The sequence below is a fragment of the Nuphar pumila genome, chromosome 1 (genome assembly GCF_984573655.1).
Source record: "Nuphar pumila chromosome 1, dmNupPumi1.hap1.1, whole genome shotgun sequence".
Lineage (NCBI taxonomy): Eukaryota > Viridiplantae > Streptophyta > Magnoliopsida > Nymphaeales > Nymphaeaceae > Nuphar > Nuphar pumila.
The window spans coordinates 33,235,373-33,245,469 of record NC_143249.1 but is presented as its reverse complement, the minus strand read 5'-3'; the positions used below and the strand labels follow the sequence as shown (position 1 = coordinate 33,245,469).

Genomic DNA, 10,097 nt, shown 5'->3' with positions numbered 1-10,097 from the left:
GTTTCAATGTTGGTGTGATGCTATGGCTTTAAAGATTAGGGCATTGGAAGTAAACCATACTTTATCAAGTATGAATCTACTTGTGGACAAACACCTTTTTGACTGCAAATGGGTGTACAAAATTAATCATCACTCTGATGGATCCATTGAGAGGTATAAAGCTTGCCTAGTGGCAAAGGGTTACACTTAGATTGAAGGCTTGGATTATAATTAGACATTTTTTTATGTTGCCAAGTTAGTAACCGTACAATATTTGATAGCTATCGCATCAATAAAGAATTGTTATTTATATCAAATAGATGTCAACAATGCCTTTCTTCACGAGGACCTTGATAAAGAGGTGTATATGGATTTACCAATAGGTTTTTCTGTTCAGAGGAAGTATAAAATTTGATGGACATACAAATCATTATACGGCTTAAAACAATCCTCTAGAAACTGATTTGCCAAGTTGTCAACTCATCTACTTCAAGAAGGATTCACACAATCTAAAGTTGACTATTCATTTTTTTCAAAGGCTACTAATGGGACACACATTTTGTTCTAGTTTACATAAATGATATTATCATTGTAGAAGATAATGTTGCATACATAGAGCAATTAAGTCCCACATCGGTCAGCAATTCTGATTGAATGACCTTGGATGACTCAAATATTTTCTCGAGATTAAAGTTGCAAGATTTAAAAGTAGAAATTTTTTATCCCAACGAAAATATGCTCTCAATATTTTACAGAATATGGGATATCTTGGGGTAAAATCAAGTCAAATTTCCATAGAACCACATATTGAACTCAATAATAAAGATAGCGATTTTTTGGAGGATCCTGGGTCGTATAGACGCCTAGTGGGTCAGCTGTTATACTTGACTATAACCCGACCTGATATTATATTCACAGTTAACATTTGAAGCATGTTTAGTAGCAAGCTGTGATAGCCTCATTTGGATGCTGCCATGAGGGTCCTTCGATATATCAAGAGTTCTCCAAGACAAGAGATTCTGATGTTATTCGCCAGTATAATTCAAGTCATTAATTACTGTGATTTGGATTGAGCATGTTGCCCAATAACCCATAGATCTACATTCAGTTATTGTGTCATGATCAGGGACGGTCTTGTTTCCTCAAAAACCAAAAAATAATCTACGGTGTCACGATCATCTGAAGCTGAATATCGCTACATGGCTCTAGCATGTTGGGAACATACATGGGTCAAATATCTATTGTTAAACTTTAGAATCGATCATTTCTAACCCATGACACTGTATTGTGACAACCAAGCAGCACTTCATATTGTTGTCAATCCAGTATATCATGAGCATACAAAACATATCGAGATTGATTGTTACTTCGTGTGAGAGAAGATTTAAAGTAAATTAATTCAAACACAATTTGTTCACTCATTCACAATATGCAAATCTTTTTACAAAGGTTTTTGGCACTGATCATTTCTCTCATCTCAAGACCAAGTTGGGTGTACTCAACTCTCATGCCCCAACTTGAAGGAGAGTAAAAGAAAGAAAATACAAAAAGAAATGTCAGATAATGTTATTTACCATGTATATCCTACCACTCTTGTTGTATTCGGTTATCTAAAATCGAGGATTAGCTTACTGATATCACACATTTACTAAAATCAAGGAAATGAGGATCCATTGATATCAATAAAAATGGGCTCATATAAGGAAAATGGTTTATCTCCAAGATAATATGTAACAGTATATATGTAACATTTTCTACTTTTTTTCCAAAAGTGAATAAAATATTCAATCTTTCATATTCTTGATACAACTTTTCACACAGATTCTATTGTTGGTGCTGATGATGATTTATTGAACAACAGATTCGAGGTTCTGCAGCAAATCATTAAGAAGTTTGGTCTCTGACAACAGAGATTCGTAAGCAATCTGTGTGGCGCCTAATAAAAGAAAGTGCCCTGTACATAACCACACGGTGAAAGCAATTCTGGTACTGTGAGAAAGTGCATGGGAGAAAAACTTGAGATTCAGAAAGCTGTGGGGGAGGAACCCACTTGGTGGGGATGACGCTGTAGGCTTCACGATAAGAGATTAATAGGTGGTCATTCTCTGAAAGACAGATCTTAAGGAAATTCTCCCAACACAACACGAAAACCAAACAGCATGGAGTTCGTTGTTCAGATTCAGCTACACACACCTTCATGAAGCAAGCGATTCTGAAGCTTCCATATGTACCAGAATACGATATGGAAGGTTTGCTGCCAGCATTTCTGAATCCATATCCTCATCCTAGATGGCGACGAAACCACCATTGAAGTTCTTGGGTCAGGGTATATTACAGCCGACGAGTCTATCTAAACTTACCCATAATATGCTTCTAAACATGTTGAGAGACAGGACAATCAATGAAGAGATGCTGGTGACTCTCAGTGGCATTACAATACCACACACACCGATTAACGATTCACAAGCCCCAAGCGCGGGAGCCGATCTTGGATTCAAAGTTTGCCTTCACAGGCTAAGAACAACGTCCAACATGCTTGAGAGAGGTGAGATTTGGTCCAGATGTGTTGTGGCCAATCCTCCTGATGATAGGAACAGCTAAGGAGGCATTGGTAAGTCTTTACTGCAAACTGTTTTTGTTATTATATATAGACGTGTTAAGGTCGGTTTTTAATTTGCTTGCTTTTCATGGCATTAAGAGTAGCGTACAGGAAAAGCACGTTTTTTTTTTTTTGAAAGGCAAGCTCGAGTTAGGCAGACCCCTACCAGATTCATTAAGATTCAAAAATGCTAATTACAATTCACTGTATCATCTCCCTTGAGCCAGTAATTTTGCCATGTGATTTGTGTTGTATTTTGACATCTGCAGTTACTAATTCATGATCTGACATGTTCAGAATGAAAACTTTATTCTCGATTCTAGAAAAATTTTACCTATCATAAGGGATTTGTCTTTTCTATGGATTCCTACAGGTTGGATAAAAAAAAATCATGATCCTGCTAGGGTGAGCTAACACCAAAAACCCGTCCTCAGTTCAGATTGCAGGCTGCAACTGGCATGCATACAAAGCGAGTCCCAACAGCATTGTTTGGGTGAAAAAGAAAGAGATGTGGGTGCAGTAGTTGGTCTTACAGACAGGGGCGTCCTACAGTAGGATAATGTATAGAGGGTGGTCGGGATAGCTGAGCTGGTAGAGCAGAGGACAGAAAATCCTTGTGTCACCATGAATTTTACACCAAACCCAGATTACCTGTGTAGGGATGATCTGTCTTGTAGATCTACCTTCCAAAAAAATTCTGGTTAAGGCCACATTGTCGACTCTAACCGATACCAGGATAACGTTGTTGCTCGAATCAAGCTTTTTCCTAAATCGGTGCCCAGCAGCACCATTCCTTAACTTTAGCATCCCTGTCAAGGGTGAAGCTTCCTGCAAATAAAAACTGCCCCCAGTGGTTCCTTGCTGTATACCCAAAATACCAGCCAGTTTGGAAATTTTGACCACATGTTAATATCCGTGTCCACGTCCGAGCGTGACTACTTGTGTCACTAAAAACACACAACCAAAATGACGTGTCCCTGTGAGGTAGATAAGCTTTTCACATGTATATTTCAATCCTGACAGGCAACACCAGCTTTTTTCAATAATTAACTTCAGTTTGCATCACTAGGTGAATTGTGGAATCCTACAATTCTCAGCCAGTTGCTACTGGGGGTGGCAAAACCTGACACGACCAGCCAACCCGCCTCTTAGGCGGGTTCGGGTTTGGCTTAAACTAACATGTTTAATAAACGGGTCGACCTGCCTAACCCGTATATTAAATGGGTCGGGTTCGTGTTAGGGGTATGCCAACCCACCAACCCGGCTGACCCGTTTAATAAATGGGTTAGGCAGACGGGTCAACCCGTTTACCCAAACCCAACCCACCAACCCGTTTACCCAAACCCAACCCACCAACCCGTTTACCCAACCCGTTTATTAAACGGGTTGGCGGGTCGTGTCGGGTTACCCGTTTAATAAACTGGTCGGGTTCGTGTTTGCCACAGCCGACCCGTTTAATAAACGAGTCGGGTTCGGGTTGAGGTATGCTGACCCGCCAACCCGACCCGATTGCCACCCTTAGTCGCCACCTGGTCCAAGTGATCTCTCAAGTCATTACCTTTGTGGTCACACAAAAAAAGACCATAATAAAATGTGGGCCCACTCAAAGTGCTGCATGGCTGACTGTGGAGAGATGAGTGAACAGCATGTAAGTAGGGATGGCAGTGATTACCACACATAATTAGATTTTTAAAAGAGTTCAAAAATCAATGACCCACAATGTGCTAAAATTTCATAACTCTAAAGATCATGTTTTTAAATCAGAAATGCAAGATTAAGACTTAATTCTTAACAAACAATCTATGATAAGCACATTTATGTGGTTAGATTGAGTTGATACAACTTTCTCATGTGATTTCTAAGTCATCAGTTCCTTCCATTAGTACAAAATATTTTCCTTATATGACTAGGAAATGAAAACTAATGAATTTGATTTTTTTTTTTAATTTAACCATAAGGATGTGTGATCTACATGCTTGTAGAGAGAGAGATTGAATCCGGTTGTAGGAAAACAAAACAGGCCAAACAAGCCTATGGTTTCTTATAGAATTCAAAAGCCCATCAAAACATTAAAATATAGCACATAGCTTGTTGCGTTTTAGTTTATGCATTGACCTTGTATGAGTGACAAAGCATCATCTCAGACAATGTCACCCTTGTTTCCATCCTCCATGTAATGTCCCACGTCAGCAAGCATGAGAACTTGCCGTGTTCTAATTAAAAAGACTCTTGATGACTTTAGGGATGTCAATGGGTCGGACCTTCTGGATTTTGAATCCAAATCTGGGGTGACCCAGTGCAAATATAGATAAAAGCCAGACCCACGATTATCAGAGACAGTCACTGGTTGAGAAGAAGGCAATGTAGCCTTTCGATCCCTGAGGTTTCAAGAAAGTTGGGGTGATAATTAGAGTTTCTAAAGACCCGAATCCATGAAATGTTAATTTTTATACTTCTGTCGAATTTCAGGGTGGACTTGGGTCTGGTAACTGGTGTAAAGTTCAATAAGCCATTCATAGATTCATATATTATTCTGACCCTGTGAATCCACCCCGAATATCTTATCGAACTAATTTCATTGTTACCAAATTCGGGTCCAAATCGGGCCAGAATCGGTTATGCCCAACCCGTTGACAGACCTAGCAATGAGCGTAACTTGTCCTCTACTGCTCTGTTTTGGGCAGGGGATAAGAACTTTGAGAGGAGGTGGGGCTTGGATATTAATTTTTTTTTTTTTTAAGAAAATAACTCTCAAGTCTACAAGGGTTTGTGGGTCCCATTTTTTCGCCAAAGCAACCAAAGCCCAGCACATGGCCCCCACATACGACCATATCTTTCTTAGGTACCCTTCCAATCTCCAAACAGGGGCACCTGATGGACTTTAACAATTGATAGCAAACGAATTATCAAGATTTTCTTGGAAAATCTTTGTTTTTTCACGAGAAAATCTAGAGAACATATTGGCATCTGTAATATTTTAAACACATAAAAACATACATAAATATGAAAATATAATAAATATAAAATTTAGAAAATTATTAATTTCACATTAATATAAGGCTAAAATCATGAAAATTTAATTATAGTGATAATTTTCAACATATTTACTGACCCCAAAGGGGCTTGGTGTAGTGAGATGAGGCCTAGGCCTATAGGCAGGCTGTCTAGGTTCAAATCCCATGGGTGTCATCCACTGTACAAGATGAAACCTGGTGACTATCTAGGGACAAGGAGTAAAGCCCACAGAGTTTTAAGTATGGCAGACAGAGCCAGCATATTTATGCCTGAAAGATAAACTATGGAAGCTATACATCTTCTTAGATAACTTATTGAGAGAAATAAAGAGAGGAACAAAGATTTGCATATGGTTTTTATTGATTTGGAGAAGGCATACGATAGAGTACCTAGGGATGTTCTCTGGTGGACAATGATGAAGAAAGGTGTTTCTCTCAAGTACATTAGCATAATTAAGGATATGTATGAAGGAGTAGTAACCAATGTCCGCACTTGTGGAGGGGTGACAACCAATTCTCCTATAACGGTTGGGTTACATCAAGGATCTGCTTTAAGCCCTTACCTATTTGCTATAGTGATGGATGAGCTTACGAGATCAATTCAAGAAAATGTGTCGTGGTGTATGTTGTTTGCTGATGATATTGTTTTGATTGATGAGTCTAGAGTTGGGGTTAATGCTAAGTTAGAATTATGAAGACAGACATTGGAAGCAAGAGGTTTTAAGTTGAGTAAGAGTAAGACAGAATACATGAAATGTTGGTTTAGTAAGCAACGAAGTAGTGATGGGAGTGTAGTGAAGCTTGGTGAGCAAGAAATACCGGTGGATGATTGTTTCAAATATTTGGGATCTATCATTCAAAAGTATGGAGAAATTGATGGAGATGTAAATCATAGGATAAAGGTTGGGTGGATGAAATGGAAAAGTGCAACTGGAGTATTGTGCGATCGTAAAATGCCATTGCGGTTGAAGGGAAAGTTTTATAGGATGACTATTAGACCCGCTTTATTATATGGTACAGAATGTTGGGCTGCCAAGAGACATCATATTCAAAAAATGAGTATAGTTGAGATGCATATGCTGAGATGGATGTGTGGAAATACAATAAAAGATAAGATTCGGAACGAGGAGATACGTAAGAAGGTAGGCGTTGCACCCATTGAAAATAAGATGAGAGAGAATCGTTTATGGTGGTTTGGACATATTCGGCGAAGGCCTAATGATGCTCCAGTTAGAAAGATGGAGAAATGGGAAAATATATTAGTTAAAAGAGGTCAGAATAGGCCTAGGAAGACATGGATGGAGGTGATAGGAAAGGATATGAATGCTTTGAACCTCACCGAGGACATGGCATTGGATAAAAATGATTGAAGGAGAAGGATTCATGTGGAAGACCCAGAATGATTTTCTTTTTTGGTTCATATCGCCGATGCCAATTGTTTTGGGATGAAGGCATAGTAGTTGTTGTTGTTGTTGTTGTAGACAGAGCCAGCATAGCTAGGTCTCTGATCCTGAGGATGATTTCTCCATATAAATATAAAAATAAAAAAAACATATTTACTGGCTCCTAAAAATACCACAATAAAATTATAGCAATTTTAAACTATCTTTTTTCTTATATAAATAAGTAGCAATTTTAAACTGCCAGCCATATTTGTCACTTTGATTTTCGTTCATAGACATCCCCATATATCCCCCCAAATGGTTTCCTTGGTGTTAGCTGATCTACCATAATCTGGTCCTTCTGAATTGCATGTGACTGGCATGATATGAGATCAACTTTTTCTTTTCTTTTTCCTTTGTTTTTAGGAAGACCAACCATACAAAATGATATCCATGATATAGAAAACTGTATCGCATTTATTAGCTATATGGGCAGATATATGTGTGGATCCGGTTCAACCCTGACCTGGCCATGACCCGACCATTGACAACCCTAACATGACAGCTACTGATACTGGACCCTTGAATCCTGCTTAAGTTCCAAACTTCCATGAACAGGTTCCGTGCTACTCGACCCAATCCACGATATCTTAGGTCCAAACTCTTGGTGGGTCCCATCCTCTTAAAAAAAGTTTTATTCTTTTCTTGCAAAATTTGAAAGCATCTTAACTGAAGTAGTTATCATCATCATCAAGAAGTGAAGGTCTTTTAAAGATACAAAGAACAGAAGAAATATCTTTCACAAAAAATTACTATTATTATTTTTTCAAGTTCTATTAATAGCACGCTCGATGAACCACGGATGTTAAGTAAAGAATCAATGGCAGGGAAAGAAGACAACCTGTTTGACCCCAAACTGGAGAAGCTCAATAAATAGGGAGGCCAATATACGAAAGTGTTTGATGAAATGTCTGACCGAGAAAACCCGCCTTCCTCAACGCCAACTGAACCGGCCGGAATCATTTCCCGCTGAAACTCATTCCGGGAGATTTCTGACCGCAGAATAACCATCAGAAGAGCGATTTTCGGCCATACGCCGATTGGCAGATTCCGAGCGATCCCACGGAGTCGGGTTTTTTGCGAATTTTCCGGCGTTCAATGGAGCCAACGAGCCGGACCACCATCCACCAATTGCCGATCGACCCACTTCAGCAGATCTTCTCGTACCTCTCCCTGCGGGAGATCTTTGCATGCCGCGCCGTGTGCAGGCTGTTCCGGGAGGCCCTCACGTGCTCCTTCTTCCTACGGCGGGTCGCCTTCCGGACCACCCTCAACTGGTTCGTCGTCCACCCCTCGCACTGCCGGAAGTCCCGGCGAGCCTCGCCGGACTCCCTCCTCCGCGTCTACGACGTCGACGCCGACCGCTGGCTGCGGTTCCCGCTCGACTTCCTCCCCTTTTCCTCCGCCATCCCCGTCGCAGCCTCTTCCGGCCTCATCTACCTGTGGTGCGAGTCGGATTCCGGCCGCTCGCTCGTCATCTGCAACCCCATCACGCGAAAGTTCAGGGTTTTGCCCCAATTGGGCTCGGCGTGGTTCCGCCACGGGACCGTCCTCTCGAGCGGGTCCCGAGTTCTGGTCCTGAACGAGCTCGCCGCACTCTACCTCGCAGACGGGGGACTCTGGTCGAACTTCTCCTCCGGGTTGTCGTCGAAGCCGCGGAGCCCCGTGCTCGTCGGATCGACCGTCTACGCCCTCTGCGATATCGGCTCCCCGTTTAGGTGTCAGTGGAAGCTCATCTTCTGCAAATTGGACGATTTGGAGCTCGGGCGCTCCTGGGACAGGCTCGAGCAGCACCAATGGGGGGAGATCTTTGACATCCTGCGCCGGCCCCGGCTGATCCAGGGGAAAGGGGAGAGCTTGTTGATGGTGGGGGGGCTCAAATCGTCGTTCACAATGAATTCGTCGTGCTCAACGATCATCATCCTCCGGCTCGACCTCGAGAGCCTCGAGTGGGACGAGGCGGGGAGGATGCCGGCCGACTTCTTAGAGTGCTTCCGGAGCTGGGGTAAATTCAAGGTGTTCGGGATGGCGGAGAGGGTATTCTTCTCAGGGAAGGGATCAGGGAAGTTGGCAATGTGGGATTATTCGGAAACTGGGAAGGGTGCGTGGAGATGGATTTCCAGCGTATCCGAGAGCAAGGATGGTCTTTGCCGGGGATTTGCGTTCGATGCCAGCATTGATGCAGAGCCATGAGAAGCACAGTGTATGCTTTTTTCTTCTTCCTCTGTTTGTTGATGCACACTCTTCTTGGGAAGGTTGTTGATGAATATATTGAAATTGAATTTTAAGGTTGTTGGTTATGGTTTCTACTCAAGTTAATAGAGCTTCATTAGCTCCTCCTGAATATTGGATGGTTGAGATTTTGGTTAGGTTGGTACCATTTTGGGTATGTTGTTGTGGTTTTTTCAACAGAGAAAGCTGGGGTTAGGCAGACCCCTACCAGTCATACAACCATACCATATACCATTGAGGTTCGAACTTGCAACTTCCCAAAACACAAATTGACGTGCACTAACTGCTCCTGCCAGACAAGAGGAGCCCCCATTGATGGTATGTTGTTGCGGTTGCATTACATGATCTTTTGTTTCTCTGTCTGTACCATATAATTGTCACTATAAATCAGAACCATGATTCCAACAGTAGTGATTAGTATCAACATGATGGAAGTGGATCAATCAAGTTGTCGAAGTCTAAGGAGAAACCAATATGTATCGAACCCTTGACCTAGTGGACTAAAACTTGACATTTCACTTATCAGGGTACTTTAGGAGGTCGGTGGAGTTCATGGTATTCTAGTTGAAAATATAAGCATGCATCCATTTCAGAGATGCTGCCTGTTAGTCTATTTTCTCATAGAACAGTTTTTTCAGATTTACGACACGTTCGGTAACGTCCTTTTGGAATCACTCTCACGGGCGTGAGAGAGTGATTCCAAAAGGAGCCTGAAATATCATGTTAACCGAACGTGAGATTTCAGGCTTGCTGTGATTTTGAATCATTCAGGTTTCGAAATCACAGCAACACGTGAGAATCACTCTCACGGGTTGCCCTGTGATTTTGAAT

At 41.5% G+C, this 10,097-nt stretch overlaps 1 pseudogene across 1 annotated transcript; it reads left to right on the top strand.

Annotated features, from left to right (window-relative positions):
- Positions 1–7,847: 7,847 nt before the first annotated feature.
- On the top strand, positions 7,848–9,378 carry LOC149848622 (SKP1-interacting partner 15 pseudogene; annotated as a pseudogene). The gene has a single exon (XR_016432980.1). The product of XR_016432980.1 is annotated as an SKP1-interacting partner 15 pseudogene (transcript).
- The last annotated feature ends 719 nt before the right edge of the window (positions 9,379–10,097 follow it).